At 39.4% G+C, this 20,202-nt stretch overlaps 1 protein-coding gene across 1 annotated transcript in view; it reads right to left on the bottom strand.

Annotated features, from left to right (window-relative positions):
* Positions 1–16,475, bottom strand: part of MAP3K2 (mitogen-activated protein kinase kinase kinase 2) — a 52,181-nt gene extending 35,706 nt beyond the window's left edge. Inside the window, exon 1 of the mRNA XM_017825274.1 lies at positions 16,350–16,475. The gene's annotated coding sequence lies outside the window, so the exon portion shown is untranslated. The remainder of the gene's footprint in view (positions 1–16,349) is intronic.
* Between the last annotated feature and the right edge of the window lie 3,727 nt (positions 16,476–20,202).

Raw genomic sequence — 20,202 nt, 5'->3', positions numbered from 1 at the left:
ACCACCCCAGATGTTCTGTCTAAACGTAGCTGAAAAAAACCCCCAAAACAACTTGGAAGTTCAAGATATTTGAGCTACAGGGCTCATATAAGGCTGAAGAAGAAATATTTTAAAAATATATTCTCCAAGTTGCTCCAGCCACAAGAATTCTTTCTTCTTAATTTGTGGCATCTCTCATAAAAGAACATAAGCTAATAAGTGAACATAAATTTATTTTCTCTTCCACTTCCTTCTTATTCCTTGAAAGAAAAAAAAAAACCCTACAACTTAGGAAAATTAAATTTCTCTGAGTAACTTATATATGTCTTACTTTATCGTCCCTTTTAACCAAAATTCTTTCTATTCAAATATAAAATATAATTAATCACCAACTAAACAGCTTGACAGCCTTTCTGTTAGCATTTAGTGTTACTTCAAAAACAAGTAACAACAATAAAATTTCAATTAAAAACATTACTCAGATCCAAATTTATGAAGACCTTTATGAATTCACCTTGTGAATTGAGAAAACACTTCTGTTTTTAACTGCTCATTTTCACAATGGGCTGTAACAACAGGGTGGGTGTGGAGAGGGAGCAAGAACAAGCTAACAAAAATCAACGTTTTTTCAAACACAAGTATATACATTCCGTAGAAAGAGAAAAAAGCATACCCTAATCCATGGTTGCATAGTAGAGTTAGTATAGTGCACACATACAAGAGTAAATTACAATCCAGGACAAAAAAGGAAGCGAAACAAAAAACTGGAACTCAGAGAAAGACTCAGGAGAAGCAAAGGCTGCAAAACACAAAGAGCAGATGCAAAGATAGAATAAGATTATGTCAAGGTCTTGCAGAGAGACACAAGCAGCCTGAATTTGAATGAAATTAAAGAAAGGATAACAGAGAGTGAATTTCAAAAAGGTGTTTGCTACTCTTATCACATCATCAAAGAAGAATATCCTAGCAACAGCATTTTGGATATAAGGGTGGAGAGACGCTGATTCATATTCATGATTCATTTCCTACCAGCCACCTTCCAGAGCCTGGAAGTCTTTCAGAATCTGAGAATGCCACCAAGGAAGAAAATATCCAGGTGATTCTTGGAAATTGTTTAGCTTTCTCAATGCAAATGAAAAAGACTGAGGGCAAGTAAGTCATGTGGCCAATAATGGAGCTGTTCAAACGCCCCGTGGCACTGCTGTAATAAACACAACCCAGTGCCCTCTTGGTTACTGAAAGATAAAAGTATACAAGTGCTGGCACACACATTACATCGTCTCTCATGACTGACTTGGTCACATTCAAAAGCCTGTAGGCTAGGAGAAAAAAGCTTTAACCTCACACAGTAGAGGAAGTAAGCAAGCAGGTGCTATATGGAATATTTAAGTGATCTAGAAAAGGTGTTGTAGTTTTGTGAAATACAAAGATACATAGTGTGCAGAAATGAAATGGCTCCTACAGCATTCAACTTCACAAGAGAAGTATAATTTTTAAAAAGTAAAATTAGCTATGGCTACAACAAGAGCCTTAAACTAATCATCTGAGAACAGTACAGGCAGTATATAACCACTTAAGAACATAAGCCAGCTTTAACGCTGCTCATGTTAAAAATCAAGAACAAAAAAAAAAAAACGGTGAAGCAAGCAATCTAGCTAAGCCTGATTTTGTATGGATTTTAGACTCATACAGTAATACTTTATCTACACATAAAGGTACCTCACACCTTTGGAGTCCAGACCTATTTCAACAGTGGGGCAAGAACCTCAAAGATATCAATTCCCTAAAATAAATTTTCTCTAAAATAAATGACTGCAAGGATACATGGCTTCCAGTTCTTACACCAAAGCAAAATGATATCGTGCAAACTCAATAAGAAAGATGCATTGTAATTATTTCCATCACAGTTAAAGATTAAATCAGACTTCTACTATATTAGACATAATCTAAGCAAGTTAAACCAAAACAACAAGAAATCAAAATCTGTGAGCATTGCTATTCAGACACACATTTCTCTATAAAAAAACCCAGATGATGCAAATAGCCAAGTAAAAATCAAGAGCGTGCATTCACAGGTAATTTTTCAGACTGCAGAATGGACAATCAGAATCAAAGTAACACCATAAAAATTTATTTCATAGCCAGAAGAATGAGCCAGACAAAATGGTTTTAGTCTAAAAATGTTATTCCTAAATAATCAAATGCTTGGTCTCACACAGCCATTCTCTTATAAATCACAGTAAGCAAGGCTGAAGTGATCACCTACTCAAATATACCTACTTAACCTTTAACCAAAATAATGTGCAGCACTGCTTGTTATGGGTTTTATTTAAAAAAAAAAACACAAAACAGTATCTGCTAACAAGACAAACAGTAATACCTAAATCTGAACTTTTGTAGCCTTTTTCATAGCTCGAAGCAACTGCTGGCATAAATGACAAAAATGACACTGCATAGTGTGACAAGCATAGAAGTCAGCACTGTTACAAGACCTTAGGAGATACCTAAAAGAAGGTAACTCCATAGAAATGAACAAAAATAAGAGGATTTTATATTGATATACACACAAATGAACACTGGACAAAAAGCCACTCTTTTCAAAGACTACGAAAGCAGCAGCAGTATCATAAAATCATGAAGGACTGAGAAAATAGAAGTAAAGAGCAGTAACAAGAAAAAGTCTAGGAGTAACACATCAGATGTGAGATCAGCTTCAGAAAAACTTGGGTCTTTAACATATTGTAATAATATATAAGAAAAGCTATTCACAGGAAAAGTAGGAAAAGGAGAAAAAGATTAAACTAACCCAAATCAAAAGCCAACAACAATGACAATTGATAAACTAAGGTAACATTTGGAAAACAAAATGAAAAATAAGACTCAGTGGGTCAAATTTGGAACACTAGAAATGGAAGTTTTACTGGGTGAATTAAAAAAATAAAAATATTATTCCTGTCACAGTACTATGTGATCTTTTAAAATTAAAAGATACTGCAGGGGAATGAATGAATGAATGAAAGAAAGAACGAATGAATGAATGTATGTTTCTCAGCCAGCAGGGAGGGATCTTGTCTATCAATATCATGTCAGCAAGGGCATGAGCCACAGAGCAGTAATATTCTCCTCCTTAGTTCTTTCTCTGTCATGTAACCCTTTCTATTCTGAAGCACTTTCTTCCTCCTTCAATTTATCCCAATTTTGAGATGAATTGCACTGGACAGGACACAGAGATGGTCCACTCACTTTTACTGTGCTAGGAGAGACTGGCAAAACAGCGGAACCAACCAAGCTCTGTCAGTTGATGGCTCAGAGTAAGGAAGACACACAACCTAGAGCAGAGTCTCTTACAACCAGGGCAGTAATTCAGGAATGATTACCTGTCCTGGACTCAGGGAACATCAGACAGAAATTTTATTCCCCTTTATTTTTACTTCATAGAATCATTAAGTTGGAAAAGACCTCCAAGATGAGTCCAACCTTTGACCAAACACCACCACATCAATGAACCCAGAGCACAAAGTGCCACATCCAGCCGCTTCTTGAACACTTCCAGAGATGGTGACTCCTCCACTTCCCTGGGCAGCTAGTTCCATTGCTTGACAACCCTCTCAGTGAATAAATTCTTCCTGATGTCCAATCTGAACCTCCTGGGAACACAGCCTGAGGCCATTTCCTCTTGTCCCATTGCTGGTTGCCTGGGAGAAGAGGCCAACCCCCACCTTGCTACAGGCAGCACCTCACTACGTGGTTTTCCACAGTTACCATCATTCACCAATTCCAACCTGAACAGCTAAACTAAACCCTTCTACCACCAGAATGACTGTTTGACAAAATAAGCAACACCAACACATCAAATACTTTTTTACAGAAAGAACAATTCTGGTTTATTTCTGCTAAAGTACTTTGACTTATTTTAAAAAATATTTTAAGTCTTGTTCTGATTGCATGTAGCTTAGTTTACATACTTCCAGTTTTGGCCCTGAATTTGCTCACTCTCTTGCAATGAAACCAGTTCATTCAGCACCCCAAGCTATTTTAACCTATTGTACAGAGACCAAACAACCTTAAACAGAGTGACATGAGCCAGCAACCTCTATCAGCATGATGGGTTTCATAAAATTATAGCAACCATTCAAAGTTAACATATTTTTTAATTACTAGTATAAATATATTAAGGGACAAAAATACTCTCAGATACCCGGTTTTTACTGAATTTAGATAGTGAAATAGCAATTGGTGATAAAAAAACCCAGGAAGAAATAGCCAGCATCCATTTTTTGTTCCAATTTTGGAAAAAAAAAAATCAAGAGGTTGTGTCCAAACCACAGCAGTGTAACTGGAATAGAAATTTCACCACCCACAAGAACAGAGATACAATGCAGTCCAAGAGCTGCCAATTGTTTATCTTCACATCAATTGAGAGTAAAATACTGCAACACTTAGCTTGGTTTCTACCACAGTATTAAATGGAAAAAACACAGTAAATGCCTTGATTTCAGGGTTTATTATCACTGCCAAGCAAAATATGTCTTCTTGAAATGATTACAGATTAGTTAACAGAACTAACTGCAGCAATTATCCTACTTAGTTTTTTCCAACATATTTGGCTAAATATCACATGACATTTTAGTTATTTGCTTTAAAACCTCAATTAACTAACAGGAAATCATCAGTTGATGGATTAAATAAAATACTTTGAGATACATATTGCTGCTTAACAAAAAATACCAGTGAACACGACTCCCAGTGCAGCCCCCTGAAGACCAGCAACGATCAGGCAGGCACAACAAGACAGATAAGTTATGGCTTAAGCAAATGACCTGACTCGTGTGAAAACAGTTGCAGTCCAGCAAAACGTATTTCAATACCATTACATATTTTAAACACATATAATAATGTATTGTGGTTTCCCTCCATTTATTATTTATTAAAAAAATAACATTAAACATGTTTAAAAAAATATTAACTGCATTTATGGTGCTAAAACTGACAGGACTGCTTTTTGAACTTTTATCCTCCCTGCAACCAGGAGGGCACCACCCATAATTAGAAGTTGTATTTTATGCAAGTCTAAATATTGTGGTTTATTACATTTATTCAGTAATGGTTTTGCATTGAATGCATTTTGACATAAAGACAATCATTTAGGAAACTGGAAAAAAGTTGCAGTTGAAAGACTGAACAGTTTGGCAAGAAACAATTCAGAAGAATTATTAAATCACAATGTGTAATTATCTAACATAAGTGCAACACAACATTAAAGAGGCATAATGGAATCCTTGTGCATATAAAGATGTAGTGTTTGCAGAAGCCATCTCGCTTCTGTACACAACCTCCAGGGACACTGCTCACTGCAGAGCATTGGGAAGGCTGCACACAGCAACTGTGGGATGGCTGATCAGGTGTCTCTACAATGTGCAGACTTGAGATTTCTTAAACTGAAGACACTTAAAATCTTCCTGGCAAGCAAAAAAAGTGAATTTACGTCTCACTGAGCCCACATGACCATGCAGACTTACCTCATCTGTACAGTTAGAGACATGATTTGGTATTTGTTTGTTTTCTGAAAAGAATGGTTACTAACTGCAATCTTTCCAGAGATCAATTTAATAAACAAACAAAAAACCCAAACCACAAAACAAAACAAACAACAATAAAACCCAAAACAAAAACAAAGAAAAAACCAACCCCAAAACAATAAAACAGACCAGACTTGCATAAAATACAACTTCTATGGATAGTGCCCTTCCAGTTCCAGGAAGGATAAAACCTCAAAAAACAGTGTGGTCAGTTCTAGCACCACAAATGCAGCTCTCTCTCAAATTACCTTAAGAAACAGACTTCAGAATAAACTGAAGGATCCAACATGCCCAGTGACAACAGCAAAACTTCATCCTATTTAGATTAAATGTTTAGTTCCTGTTGTTCTAGAAACTGTAATTTGACACATTCATATAACATTTATCAGCTTGATGAACAATGATCTTGACTTGAAAAACTTAAAATGTGCTGGAAGGTTTGAGTATGTGAGGACACAGTTTTTAAGGATTGTTCTCATAAAAATGCAAAGTAGCAGTTCAAGATGAGTTTATAGCAAAATTAGGCTTTTGAGATAAATATCTTAACACTTACAGCAATATTCACAAAGAGTAACCATAGTTGAGGAAAGCTAATCTCTCTACACTTCCTTTACAGTTGATAGGGAGAGATAAGCATATTTAGAGAGTTTCAAGGCACTTAAATGCAAGTTTCCTGCTTTGAATGAACCTCTTCTTTCCAAGAAGTATCAAGAGCCTCTATTACCTAACCCTTCATAAGTCCACTCCATTTCAAGTACACAAAAAAAGATAAGACTGTAATTGGCCTCAAACAGAAAAGCATCTACTTTCCTCAACAAGATCTCTTTCTTCATCTAATTCAAGTTTTACAGAACTTCTCCATTTCCTGCATCTGTCATTGCCTCAGCAGCAGCCAAAGCACTCGACAGCTCATTTCTCAGTCTAACTGAAGAATGACTGCTGATCCATCAAGCAAATCTGTCTTGAAAGTCATGATGCTTTCTTAAGATCTGTTCATGATTCCAAGGGAATAAACCACCATTATTATGAAACAAACATGTATTTTAAATTGAGGAAGGGTCACAACAGCTGAAACTTGGAAACAGGTGCCACAACAACACCTTGCAAAATACTTCAGTGTGCCAATTTTGCAACAGAACATACTGGCTACAAATTGACTGCTCATACTTCTCTACTCTTACCCAAGACTAGATTTTCGCACAAAGGTATGTTAAAAAGTAATAGACACAGTTCACTGGACTACAAATAACTGCATCACTGCCTCCAGAGCACTCTGGCTCTTGGAAATTTATCACCACCACTGTAGTGGAAAGTCTCAGAGCATCACAACACTAAGAATATATTCCTTACCATTAACTAAGCTATATGCTAAACAAACTGCTTAGTACTATTCATATCACAAAAATGTTCAAGATATTAAGATAACATTACAGTGCCCACAAACTCGCACAGTAAAACACTTCCACGATGTTTGTAACTTCTTCCTAATCTACTGTTCTATGTGAACTGAGTAGCTGCATAAAAGGTGTCTCAAATAAAACAGGAGCAGGAAATTTTCAGAATCACAGAATACCAGGAAACATGCACTATAGGTTGTGTCATAATCAGATTTAGGTACTTCTGTTTCTCCTAAAAAATCTCAGTTGTGCTCTCAGCTCAGCACCTGTTGCTGCCATTTGGAGCTCTTCTGCTGAGGCTGTCATGAGTGGCATCAACATTAGTTTCACTCCAAACTTACTACTAGCAAGTCTAAATATTTTTGATGAAGGGCTAAAGGTGTTACAATGAAAACCATTCCTCACTACAAATGTCCCCATCCAAGATCCTACAGGAAGATAACTGTTTCGGTTCTTTTTTGGTTGGTTGGTTTTTGGTTTTTTTTTTGTTCAACAGATATGCAGCACATACCTTAAAAGAATACAGTATAGCTCTCTTCCTTGTGAGAGCATTCAAGTTCAGCCAAAGAACTAATTGTACATGTACACTGTATGCAAACTTATTCTTACTCTGGGTATTGGCAATTCCTGCAACCTTCACTACTCTAAGAAGACCAGGCTACAACCAGTGACAAATAAATGAATTTTAAGAGTAATCATTCACTAAAAATGGTTACCAAACTTTTACTAAAAAAGTAAACCTATCACAAACCACTTCTAATCTATGAACATTATTCTACAAGCAAAAACAAAGTACATCAGAAAAAATGCAGGCTTCCAGCAGAAACTGAGTATTGCAAACAACAAGCATTTCAATTAATGTACAAGAGTGATTACACACAAATCATCAGTCAGATATTGCTTTTGAGGACATACATAAGAAAGCACCATCTTAAACTCCAGTAACTAGTTCTCTTTTCAATTAACCTTCCAATTTTGTGACTGTGATGGACTGAAATATGACCATTTTCAGAAATAAGCTACAGAAATAAACCCAATCTCCATACCTATAGCAGTTGTTTTAACTATGACTGCAAATCACACTACCATCATTTCAAAGCAAGTACCAACAAAATTTAACATAAGGACACATATGAGTCTTTCTGATTAACGTGATCCACCTGGCATTTTGCTTGACACCAGCAAAAACAGAATCTAAATCTCCAAGGACATATTTGTGTCTTTACCATGAAGACATCTCAGTCCCATTTACTACCCATCTTCCAAATTTTGCAACAAATCAAAGAGGAATCCTCCTCAGTGAACAGTCATTGTTATAAAGTATCTTACTCATTCCTCAAAGCACAGTTGTTCCTCAAAGCACAGTTCTTCCTGCACACTGTGCAAGGCAGCAATACAATAAGGAAATCCAGAGTACAGTAATATAACTATGATTTTCTTCCTCTACCCTGCTGTCATGTTTTCCTACTCCATTGACTTATCATAACCTGTAACTTCTGCCTAAAATGCCTTTCCTGGCTCACACTCCCATCTTCCTAGTTCAGTACCCCACTTGCTCTCCCCACCATAACTCAAATTAACTTTGTACATTCAGTCAGACAGTTCTTCCATTATTTCTATCCTCAAAAATAAGAGCATAAGATGCAGGACAATCTCATAACACGCTGATATGGAATATTTAAGTAGGATAAGACATTCATGAGCCATACAGATTTCCAAAACAGCACAGAAAAAACACTACTGAATCAATCTCCAAGGTTATAACACTCACCAATGACAACAACAAATAGCAACTAATTTAACCAGGGAGCCCCAGTTATGGGTAGCCTCGGACCACTCATGCTTGGAACGCTACAGAGAGCTCAATAATATCACCAAGAAGACAGACAAGTGTGTACCCGATATACATAAATGGAAATTGAAAAAACTCTTGTGTGCATCTGTAGGTAACACATACTATGCAAAATCCAAATATTCTTTTACCACACACATAACATGACTGTGCAGCATTTTTGTAGCCAGCAGGTCACACCGAACAGGTCTAAATGGACAAACTTTAAAGTTTTTATCCATAAGCAGTAGGTACTGTTTTTTAAACTGGATGACTGACATAGGCAAACATATGAGCATATTGCCAAGCTATCAAATACACAAACTCTTTGTCCCTTTGCACTTTGGAGAATCTGAAAAAAAAAATATTATTCAACCCAATTCCTCATAACAACATTTAAACAAAAATATATCAATAGAAATCTAGTTTTGTCAACACACTCCAAAACAAAATGCAAAGACACAAAGACAAGGTACTGCCCTAAGGTTTCTTTCTTGCACCTCCCCTAGCACAGTGGGTACCAAACCATTACAATGACATCTATGATGCTTTATAATTATACTTTTCCCTTAAGTGATAAAAATGTAAGAACCCTCATAAATACAGCTATTAAGGTAAACTAACTACAGACTCAAAAGTTCCAGAGGAAGGATTACTATGTCTGGGATTACTATGTCTGTGCCCACACCTAATCACCACCTTTAAGACAACAGTCCCACTGCTGAAGTTGCATTTCTGTCAAGGGAGTACTCCTGCTTGTCCACAGTAACTGCTGCTTTCCAGCTGACCCCCAATGACAAGCAGGAGATCCGGAGCAAGCAGATAATCCAGCTGAAAAAGATTTATTTTATGTTTTAATTAAACATCAGCTTATCTAACTGATCTCACACTTCTACAGTACCAACACCAACATAAAGAAACGAGCAAGAACTCATGCTGGAACCACCCCTCTTGGCCACTGCACAGATCTGGATCTTGTAAAAAGATCCTTTAAAAGACAGTCATGCATAAAGCAAGGATTCCAGAAAACTACACACAGTTAAGTGTAAACTGTAACAAATAAATCACAAATAATGGACATATGGATATTTATGATAGAACAGGGAAAAGCAGATAAGCCTGTTGCAAGAAGAGATCCTCACTTTCAAATTTTGGTGCACTCTGAACGTGTATATAAAGAACTGATCTCAGTCACTATCACGGTCTAGTTGGATTTCTGGTGCTGGAGAAGTCTCACCAAAGGATTTCTTGCAGTCACTGCATAAAAAGACGCACCCTTGCATGAATAAATTGGTTAAAATATATAAAACAAAGGACAGACATAGTTATTGTTTTCACAAGGAAGGAGGATACCAGTGGGGCTCCACAAGAGTCTGTGTTGTTCGATACATTCTAAATTATCCAGGGGAGAGGAGCAAGGTAAAAAGTTTTCTGATACTCCAGAGCCTATTTGTGAGAGCAGGGAAAGGGCTGACTACAGTAGAGGCAGTGATCTTTATCAGACAGCACATATGAATGGAAGTGATGCAAGTTGGGTGGAGGGGAGGAAGGAGAGCAGCAGGTTCTAACTTTGCACAAAAGAAACCAATGGACTTTGCACTGAATACTGCCAGCACCCAGAAATTAAGTCAGTGTTAGGAATTATGAAAAAAAACCAAAACAAACAACACAAAAACCCAGTCTGAAACAGATCACTGTTTTCACATCTTGAACACTTCAGCTCTAGAAGAGGATGTAGCAAAGCAGGAAAAAGTACAACTGAGGGCAACTATCGAAGGAATGTATTGAAGGCATCCAGGGGAAAACAAATAGGCAAGCTAGGACTCGGGTTTCAATAAGATTTGGGTGAGGGGAGAAAGTGGTAAAGTGCTACAAAATTGTATGAGGAACAGAGAGATATATTGTTATGTTGGACAGAAATGGATTGTTCACTCTCCTCCAATTGAAACGTAGTACCAAAGGAAACCAGTACAAGTTAAGTTAAAAAAAAGAAAAAGTAGATTTTAACAGAACAAATAGCATACCTATAGAATTTCTTACCAAAGGATATTTGGATGCCTGATGTTTAGCTGCATGCAAAAAAAAGACTGGTCAAGTCTGAGGATAAAAATCCAAAGGTTACTAACTACACAAAGCCCACATCAGATTTAGATCCAACCTTTAATGGAAACAGTTTGGGATTGAAAGAATATTCACGCTAAGTATTACACACGCTTACACTGTTCTCAGTCTGCCATAAGCACTCGTTCTTGCTCACCACTGAGGGAAGAACACTGGATTATCTTTTGATCGATTTCATTATGGATTAAGATTTTAACTAAAACTCATCAGGTACTTCACCAATACCATTGATATTTTCATTTTAAAGTCTCATTCAGTATTCACAATATTGCCAATATCACAGACACAGAGGCATAACAGATATTCCATAAAGGAAGTAGTTGTGGCAGTTTAAGAAATCACTGATTACATGATCCAACCTCATCCCTGCCTGAAGTTACTGAGCTTACTGATACCAGCAGGGCAAGAAATGCTTTTCTAACCGCTACTTTATACCAAATCAAATATCATCAGGATAATATGGGGGGAAAAAACCAAACCAAACCAAAAAGAAACACAGAGTTGCTATTCAAATTGATTTTTATTAAAAAAAAAAAAGTAATTGTGGTACTGCTAACAACACACGTAGTGTGACAAAACAACAATTAAATACAGGTTGAGCTTTACCAATCAGTTTTTAGCAGTTCCCTTAACAAAAATATTTATAAATTAATAAAAATATTTAGTGACAATTCTCACACTCTTCTATAGAATGTCATATCTTCTTTAAAAGTTTAATTACTGCTTGTGGCAGTGTTTTAGTTCTCTATTGTCTTTTTTTTAATAAAGTCAAACAACAACTTGATCAAGATGCTTTCCAATTTTCAAATCTTTGTTCAAAGGTGAGACTGTAGTTCCTATTGTTACCATTTTGGTAACACAGCATTCAAACTGCTGGCATTTACAGAACTCCTGCTTAAATTATTTTAAAATAACTTTGAGGACAGGTAAGAGGTAAGCAACACTGACTGCTTGAATACTTCTTCCAGCAAGAAACCAAAAGAAGTCTTCTTTAATAATCATTATTTGTGTCTGTTTCATTTTTTTTTATGAAGAAAGTGCTGATGAAAGAATCACAAAATTTGTCCCATCTGTGATCTAGCCTCAAAAATTATGGATAAAATCATTTACGTAAGTCAGACAAAATGGAGTAAAACCAGGGAACATGTTGAACACATCTGTTTTGTAGCTGACTCTGCAATTCTTCCAGTAAAGCATGCCTAGAGGATAAAAATTTCTTCTACCATGTCATTGGACCATATGACATCTCAAAATGGCAAAAGGCTTGTTCAGGTACAGTTACACTGACAGAAAGTATTGCAGCAATGCAATTTACCTCAAAGACAGCACATGTATAACACCAACCAATAAAGACACGTTTTTGCCAATAGAAGCTGCATCTAACCCTAAGAGAACTTGCTCTCAATCAAGTTCCCTGTTGTAGAGCAGGCTTATGTTCAAAAGCCACAGGGATTGTATGTGCTGGAAAAGAGATACAGAAGAGCAATGATTGCATATTCTCCTGTAGAATAACTTACTGAAAAGTGATTCTACTAAGTCTAGAAATGCTTAATAGAAGAAAATTAACCTGAAGTGAACACTGAATTTGAACGATAACTTCAATTTGTATATATGAAGAAAGAGATGCCTGATTCAACAAATGCTAATAGGAGCTCCTGTGTTAGCAAATGCAGGAGCCAAGGACCTGATGTTGTTGGCAGGGAAAAGATCCCCAACAACAAAACAAAACCAAAACCCAACCATACCTTTATGCACACACCCTAGAATGACATTTTAACAAGTCTGTCACGTTACTTCTGCTGCAACTTACAGAGTAAGTTAATTACTTGGTTGCTCAAAGACTTTGTTTGGAGAACTTGGAAAAAGATACAGACAAATCACATAGAGCCCAGTGAGAGCGAGCAACAAAAATGCTGTTTGCACAGTTTAGTAAAGAGAAGTCTGAAATAAAAGGAGACAGAGGAACAGTCTTCATGTATGCAAGCAGTTGGTGAAAAGAGCACAGAACTCATTATCCTGCATGAGTAATAAGAGTTGGATGAGAATTAACTGGCTTAACTAGCACCAAGACAGAGACTCAAGTTAAATGTTAAGAAAAGCCTGCAAACGATAGTAATAGTCATGTACTAGCTATAAATAGATCAGTGAAGAGGTGTGGTATTCCCCTCTTCTGAGTTTTTTAAGAAAAGATCAGACAAATGTCTGCCAGACATGATTGCAGCATATTTGTTTCTGCCTCGAGTAGGGGCTGACCTCATGAAATCCCTTCCCTTCTTACATATCCATCACTTATTTCTTCATCCAAATGAGAACTGTTCATCAGTGTTATCATACTTGAACTTCAAAAGTACAGCATAAATATCTGAAGCATACGAATTTTATTACACTGCTCTTGTCAGATGTGCACTTTGTGGCAGTTTGTGCACTTAGCACAAAACATCTCAGGAAAACAAAAGCAGCCTCTTTTACTGCTGCAGATAATCCACAGAAATGGCCAAATGATGAGTGGAAATAGAGAAGGAGAAGCAAGCAAGAATGACACAGTGAAGGATCTGAATTTAAAAAATGGCTGAAAACAAAGTTACAGCAAAGAAAAAACACTTCAGCCTGAAGTAAGTTATTTTCCTCTCATGTGAAAAAGCAAGTTACACTTTGCTGGTATATTTTCAAAAATATGCAATAATTTGAGATATAGAAGTAAACATTAGTAAGAGTTCACAAATGGACAGGAAAAAGACACCTCTCTACAGGCCTCCCTGCATTACCAATTCCTGACTCTCAGTTTTTAAAGGACAATGCACATCCTTCTGCTTTGGCCAACTTTAAGTACCTCATTAAGCTGGGTGCCCTAAACTATGCCATATGTGTATTGTGGGTTAACTGTCTCTGGAGCGGTGGTTCCCAAGGAAATCCCTGCAATATCCAAATACAGAATTCCATCTTTCCTTTTTTAATTGTTACCAAACCTTCCACCTCTTCTAAAAAATTACTCTGAAGGAGAATACATTAAAAACATCCCAGAAAAACCTAGCATGTTTAGCCTAAGAAACTGGGTTAACACAGAACCATAAATTGCATTTGTCATATCAAGATCTCATGCCAAGATCCAGAAGTGAGAAGTGAATCACAGCTAACACGCTGCATTCTGAACATGTTCCCACTGCCCAATTACGTTTCCAATGTTATTCTGCAAGCTATGTGCAATTATAGCATGCATGATCTATTTTGACCTATTCCTTAGCACTACAAAATGCCAGAATACTAAAATAGCAAATGCAGTATTTATTCTTTTAAAAAAAGATTTTTCTTCCCTCCCACAGAAAAACTGATGCTTAATAAAATTCACAGATTTTTAAAATTTTTTTCTTAATGAAATACTGTGTCAGCTCCACTTAAGTTTTAAAAGCTTACATTTAGAAATTAAACTTGCAGGTCGACAAACTTAATTGCTAATTAGATAAACCTAGGTGGAGTCACTACTCCATATACATATTTACATATGAAAATGAGACATTTTCTGCAAACATATTTAAGATGTATTTAACTGCATAAATCAGTCACGTTTTTACCACTCATTTATTTTTCTCCAAATAGTAGTCTAAACAGAAGATAATGTTAACAGCAAATATCTAAAAAGATATTACTAGAAAATACATTCATTACTCCAAACTAAATGTGTACCTCTCCATAGATCAGAACACCTGTGGTTGTGTGTTTGGTGGAAGAGGGGGAGTAAATGAAGAAAATCAATCCATGATCATTCTCAGGTTGCATTTTATAAGAAAACATTATTTTTAGTTCACAGAATGCCCAGGTAGAGAGCCCACAAAAATAAATTATATGTTACTCACTACTTTTGACTTAGTTTGCTGATGTAAAAAGTCAGCCTGCAGTAAAGATAAAAGACAAAAAATAAAACTTAAGGTTGCTAAAATATGCAAAGCTTTTTTCAAGTCATTCTCCATAAATACTTATTATTAATGATAGGGTTTTAAAAAAACAAAAATTCTGATTTGCACTTAACTATGAACACTTTATTTTAGAAAACAATAAGGAAAAAATGTGAAGTAAAAACAACAAATGCGGCCTAAATTTACAGCATGATCACCTTGATTGCTTTCTTCAGAAGAAAACTTTATAATAAAACAATCTCTTCTGCATTTATCCTCAACAGGCTTCAAATTCCACAAGCCTGTGCACTGACTAGCTTTCCAAACAACCACAGCAAAGAACTACTGACGAGTCGATGACCAAAATTGAAAGGTTATTTATTTTTACCATAAATCAGCTACTTTTATCAATGTAAAGCAAAAAAAAAAAAGCTTCTCTACCACAATATTAAACAACAAGATAATGCTCGTTTCACCATATTAATAAATTCTACCTGTCACAGCTCTCTCATATACTATACTCATACTCATACTCACATATACTATAAAAACTCACAAGATTACCAAACACCACAGCTGTCTTAAAAAGTTTCCTCCGACAGTTTAGAAATCTCAGCAAGCCAAGGCAAGCAACTCAGAAACATCTGTTTTCTTTGCCACAGTCTTCCATTAGTGACAGGTAAACCACCTGTTTAAACACTGACACAGAGTTCATCAAGGCAAACTCTACACAGATTTTTCTTTTCTCCAGCAATGATTCAATCTGATAAATGTTATCTTCCTATTCTGTTTTATCAAAATACAATAAAACCTTAAGAAAATCAAGTTAATTATATACAGCCTCATTATCTGAATCAATATCTGAATCAAATTTGGGTTCAATACGTTTCAGTGGCAATCATGATGGAACACAAAGCATTAAAAAAACAGGAATTACAGCAAGTTCTCATTTTAAAATAGATTTCTGAGGAAAGCAGTTAATTACCAGGCCACTGTAAGCAAGGGCATATATGAAAGCAGGAAAAAATAACAACCAAGAAAATTCTTTTAAGGTTTTTCAGTGTGGCATAAATACTAACTCATCAATGCCCCTTCCCTTAAAAATATCCATAGGGAATCCCATAGGAAAAGAATGCTTTGTAGGGTATACTGCTAGTAAGTGCTATGCCACGAGAGAACGCAAGACAAGCTTGTACACATTCATTCTGCACACACATCTTTGCCATACACACAGCAACACAATTCTGAAGGCCTCTAACTCTGCAACGTGCTGCATTGTTTAAAGAAGAAAAATGTAGTTGAGAGACATTTTCTGCGTGGACTAGAAATGTCCCTTATTTCAAGGCAGGCTTCTTATATCTTTCACTACCCTCTTAGAGGACACTCCATGACAAAACTAAAACCAGATTTATGAAGCAAGAGAGGAAACCGGGGGAAAAAAAACCCAACCTCGTGGGTGCTGCAATGCTCTTCAAATGCAACAGGGGAATAAATAATCCAACATTCACTTTTTCCCCTGACAAAAACATCTCGCAGTATCTGACCTACATACCCAATTGACAGCACCGCTACCACTGCAGAGCAATGTGAAGACGAGAGCCCACAGCATCACCGTGCGATCGCGGCGAGGTTTACGGGGGACACAGAAATATTCGCAAAGCTCGTAAAATACTTAAGGTTTTGCAGCTGCAATTTAAGCAACGAAGATCAGCGGGCGTGTGCCCAGCTCCTCAAACAACCGCACCGCCGCGCAGCTCCACCTGCATCGGGCCGGGGCCGTGCCCCCCAGCCCGGGCACCTCCGGCAGCCGGGGCCGCCCCACGGCACCCCGGGGCGCCCGGACAGACCCGCCCCCGGCGCTCCCGCACCCCCGGGGCCGCCCCGCGCACCCACCGACCTGTGTGACGGCGGAGGCCGGGCGGCCGCCGGGGACACCCCGCGCTGCCCGGCGGCGGCGGGCGCAGCCCCGGCTGGGCGGGCGGCGCGGAGGGAGCGGCCAGGATTCCGGAGCGGAGCCCACCCCCCCGGGGGCGGGGGGGAAGGGGCCGGGGCCTGCCCGCGCCGGGGCACGGCGGGGACGGTGACAGGCGGCGCCGAGACCGGCGCGGCGGGAGCGGGGCCCGGCGGAGGCGGCGGGAGCGGTGGCGGTGGCGCTGCGGCCGCGGCCGGGCCGGTCCGGGGGTCCCGTCGGGCGCGAGGCGCCGCCGCCGCTGCCGCCCGCGAGCTCCGCCCCGCGCGCGCCGGGCCCCGTGACAGGCAGGGAGCGCGAGGCGTCACCGCGCGCGCCGTCACGGCGAGGGGGCGGTGCGCGCCCAGGGGCTGCGGAGGCGCGTGCGCGCCGGGCCCCCACAGAGCCGCGGGTTCGAGTCCCGCCCGGGGCCGGACCCTCCGCGGCACTCACGGGCCGAGGGCAGCGGGGCCCTGCGGCTCCTGCCGCCGGTTCCAGCCAGGCGAGTCCAGTCTAAGGAAGGCCCAGCCTAGTGCAGTCCCGCGGCTGCGGGATCTGCGCCGTTCAAGGGCAGGATATGAACGGCACCCCCGTACCACCATGGCCAGCGCTAACTGCAAGAAATCCCTCGCCCCTGCCAGGTCCGGAGCGGCAGCTGCCTCAGCCCCCCGGTGACGCTCTTTAGGACAATTCAGAACGGCGCTGCCGCCTTCAGGTTGCCCATTTCTCCCAGGACTGGCTGAGCCCTCTCTGCAGGAGCCACCTGCTTCCCTCAGGAAGTCAACACACGCAAAGAAGAAGGATGCTATCCCAAATTAATCAGCGAGGAAGCACTCCCTGATACGTAGCAGGACAGCTATTACTGCAACACTTGAAGTCTAAGTAGCCGATGACTGTAAATAATACCATGGCACTGTAATTACTTTTATGCAAGCTTAACAATAACCTTACAGGCATGAACCATGTGTGCGAGATGCACGAATGACCTGTGCATGTTTAGCAAACGCCCTTCTGAGACACCCTGGCAGGCGATGCGTGCTCGGAGAGCGCTGTACCGAGGCACAGCGACCTGCGGCACCTGACTCCAGAGCACAGTAATCCCCGCTGAGGTGCTGCTCACATGCTGCTTTCTGGTCATGTGCTCAGAGGTATTTAACATGTAAGACAATTAGAGGTTTGTAAAGTCTGGACAAGCCCTCAAAACCTACCCAAAACAAGGTTATTTTGATCACCCTAAACAAACACGGGGAAAAAATACCTGAAGGGAAGTTTAAGCTTTACATGTCAATTTCCATTGAAATTGACATGGTAAGTTTAAGCTTTCCATGTCAATTTCCATGTCCATTTCCATTGAAATTGACATATGAAACTAAAAAGTTGCACATGAAGGTCCGTAGCTCGATTATTTCGCGATCTTCCACTGAAACAGGCTGCAGAGAATGCTGAAAACAAATACTAGCATTGTTTTAAAAATCCATTGAAGAGGACGGTGCTAAAGAAAGACCAACTGATGAAGCACATTCAAGAAAGGCACAAGGCACTGAATCACACTGATTCCAGAGCCAACATGAAGGAGATATAGTCATCTCCCAAAGCTAAGACATTTTGTTCCACACTTGGCAAAATTGTCAGCGGTGTTCATGAGACACTTGTCATGACCACGAGTCTTTAACCAGACAGTTAAAAAGGTAACCTTTTCTGCCAAATGATAGGGCCAAGAAATAAATAGAGCCAAGAAAACTGCTGATGTGTGATGCTCCTGCACCATGAAGCAAGATCAATGAGCCACAGCTGCTTACACAGCTCTGAAAACACATCCAGTGTTTCCCTTGCCTTAATGTTACAGTTCATGGCCATTTGTCAGATTTAGCATCCTGCAAATGGATTTCACTAATGGAGGAGGGGTTAGTGAACATTTTCAAGACAAAGTTCCCTCACTTAGAAGAAGCCAGAAAAGGTTGTGGAAAATCATCCCACATTCCTCTGCCCCTGTGGTCCTTTGTATATCTGCACAAAGCCTGCGCAGCACAGAGCACTCTCACATCCCAACAGTTCTTTGCAGAGGCATCAGTACTAACGTACCATAATCCCTAAATCACAGCATCTTTAATATAAGGAACAGGATAAACAGCTAAATATTGACTTTGAGATAAAAAATATCAATTGACACCAAGGACCATCACTTATGACACTGGCTCACACTGAGCTCAGCCCAAACCCAGAGGCATGTTTATGGGATCAGGTGTCATGCTACAGGAGTAAAATAAAGCTTATAGAAACAGTGTAATTGCTGATATGGAAAATAACAGTATAAAAATAGCTGACAGGAGCTACAATAAAGTATATCAGTTATTTATGCATTCAGTACAAACCCTGTACAGGCTACAGAAGCTGGGAGGTGTGGGGGTGGAAATTATAGGGTAAGCACATCTTAGGATAGTGTACTCAGGCAATTGACTGAAATCTGGCAGAATGGCTCTCCCTGAATTCCAGAATCAATACCTCATTGCAAAAAGAGGTTCTCACCTCCTACATGTATTGCTTGAGGCTAACCAGCCCCTGTATTAGTAACACTACAGCCGTAGCTTCTAAACTTCAAATGGGAACAAACCAGCCCCTTTTCATAGCCATGCCATCCTTCTCCTTTTTCTCCCTAAGTTTCTCTTCCTCCCCACCACTCATTCCTATAGCTGGCATCATATTACCACATTTTGAACTACATCCAGAAAAGGACCTAGTTACACTAGAGATTAATTTCACATATATTTAAGCAAATGAGGGGTTAACTGGCAAAGGAACAAGCTGCTGGAGACAGAGCAGATAAGGGAAGACAAAATGGCTTCTTCTGGGAACAAAAGTAGTGTAAAGATTGTGATGCCAGAATGTTATAACATGATCCAGGAGGAGAGCCAACAGTATTTATAAATTTAAATCCAGCTCACAGGCATTGAGCAAACAGCCGCATTATTTCAAACCTTTGCTAGTCATGTCTGCTACGCTCCTCTGCCTTTCCATGACAGAAAGAAACATGTGCCTGCATCTCAGTAGTTCCAGTTCCTCCCAATACAATGCACCATCACTGGAACGCTGATGCCAAGAGAGGAAGAGCAAATAGCCTGGGGAGGACAGCCCTAAACCAGCGCTGGAAAACTCATAAAAATATACTGCACACTCTAAGTGAGCCTGGGCAGCAGTACTGATAGGTTTGTCTGCTCCAACTCCATCACTGGAGTTGATGAAGCAATTAATTTACCTTTAGGCCTCAGCCACATTCAGTAACCCTGAACACAGACACTCTTGACCTTACTAATAAGACAATTCCCCCAATGCCTGCAGCACTCAGCCATCTAACACAGGTCTGCTACTTGAGGTGGCAAGAGGAAACTGGGAGACGCTGATGAGAAGTATATGAAATTACACTATCTGGCAAAGAGCATTCTTTCTTAAAGATTATATG

Source organism: Lepidothrix coronata, unplaced genomic scaffold (genome assembly GCF_001604755.1).
Source record: "Lepidothrix coronata isolate B3197 unplaced genomic scaffold, Lepidothrix_coronata-1.0 Scaffold118, whole genome shotgun sequence".
In the NCBI taxonomy this organism is placed as follows: domain Eukaryota; kingdom Metazoa; phylum Chordata; class Aves; order Passeriformes; family Pipridae; genus Lepidothrix; species Lepidothrix coronata.
This window is presented reverse-complemented; position numbering and strand designations above follow the sequence as displayed.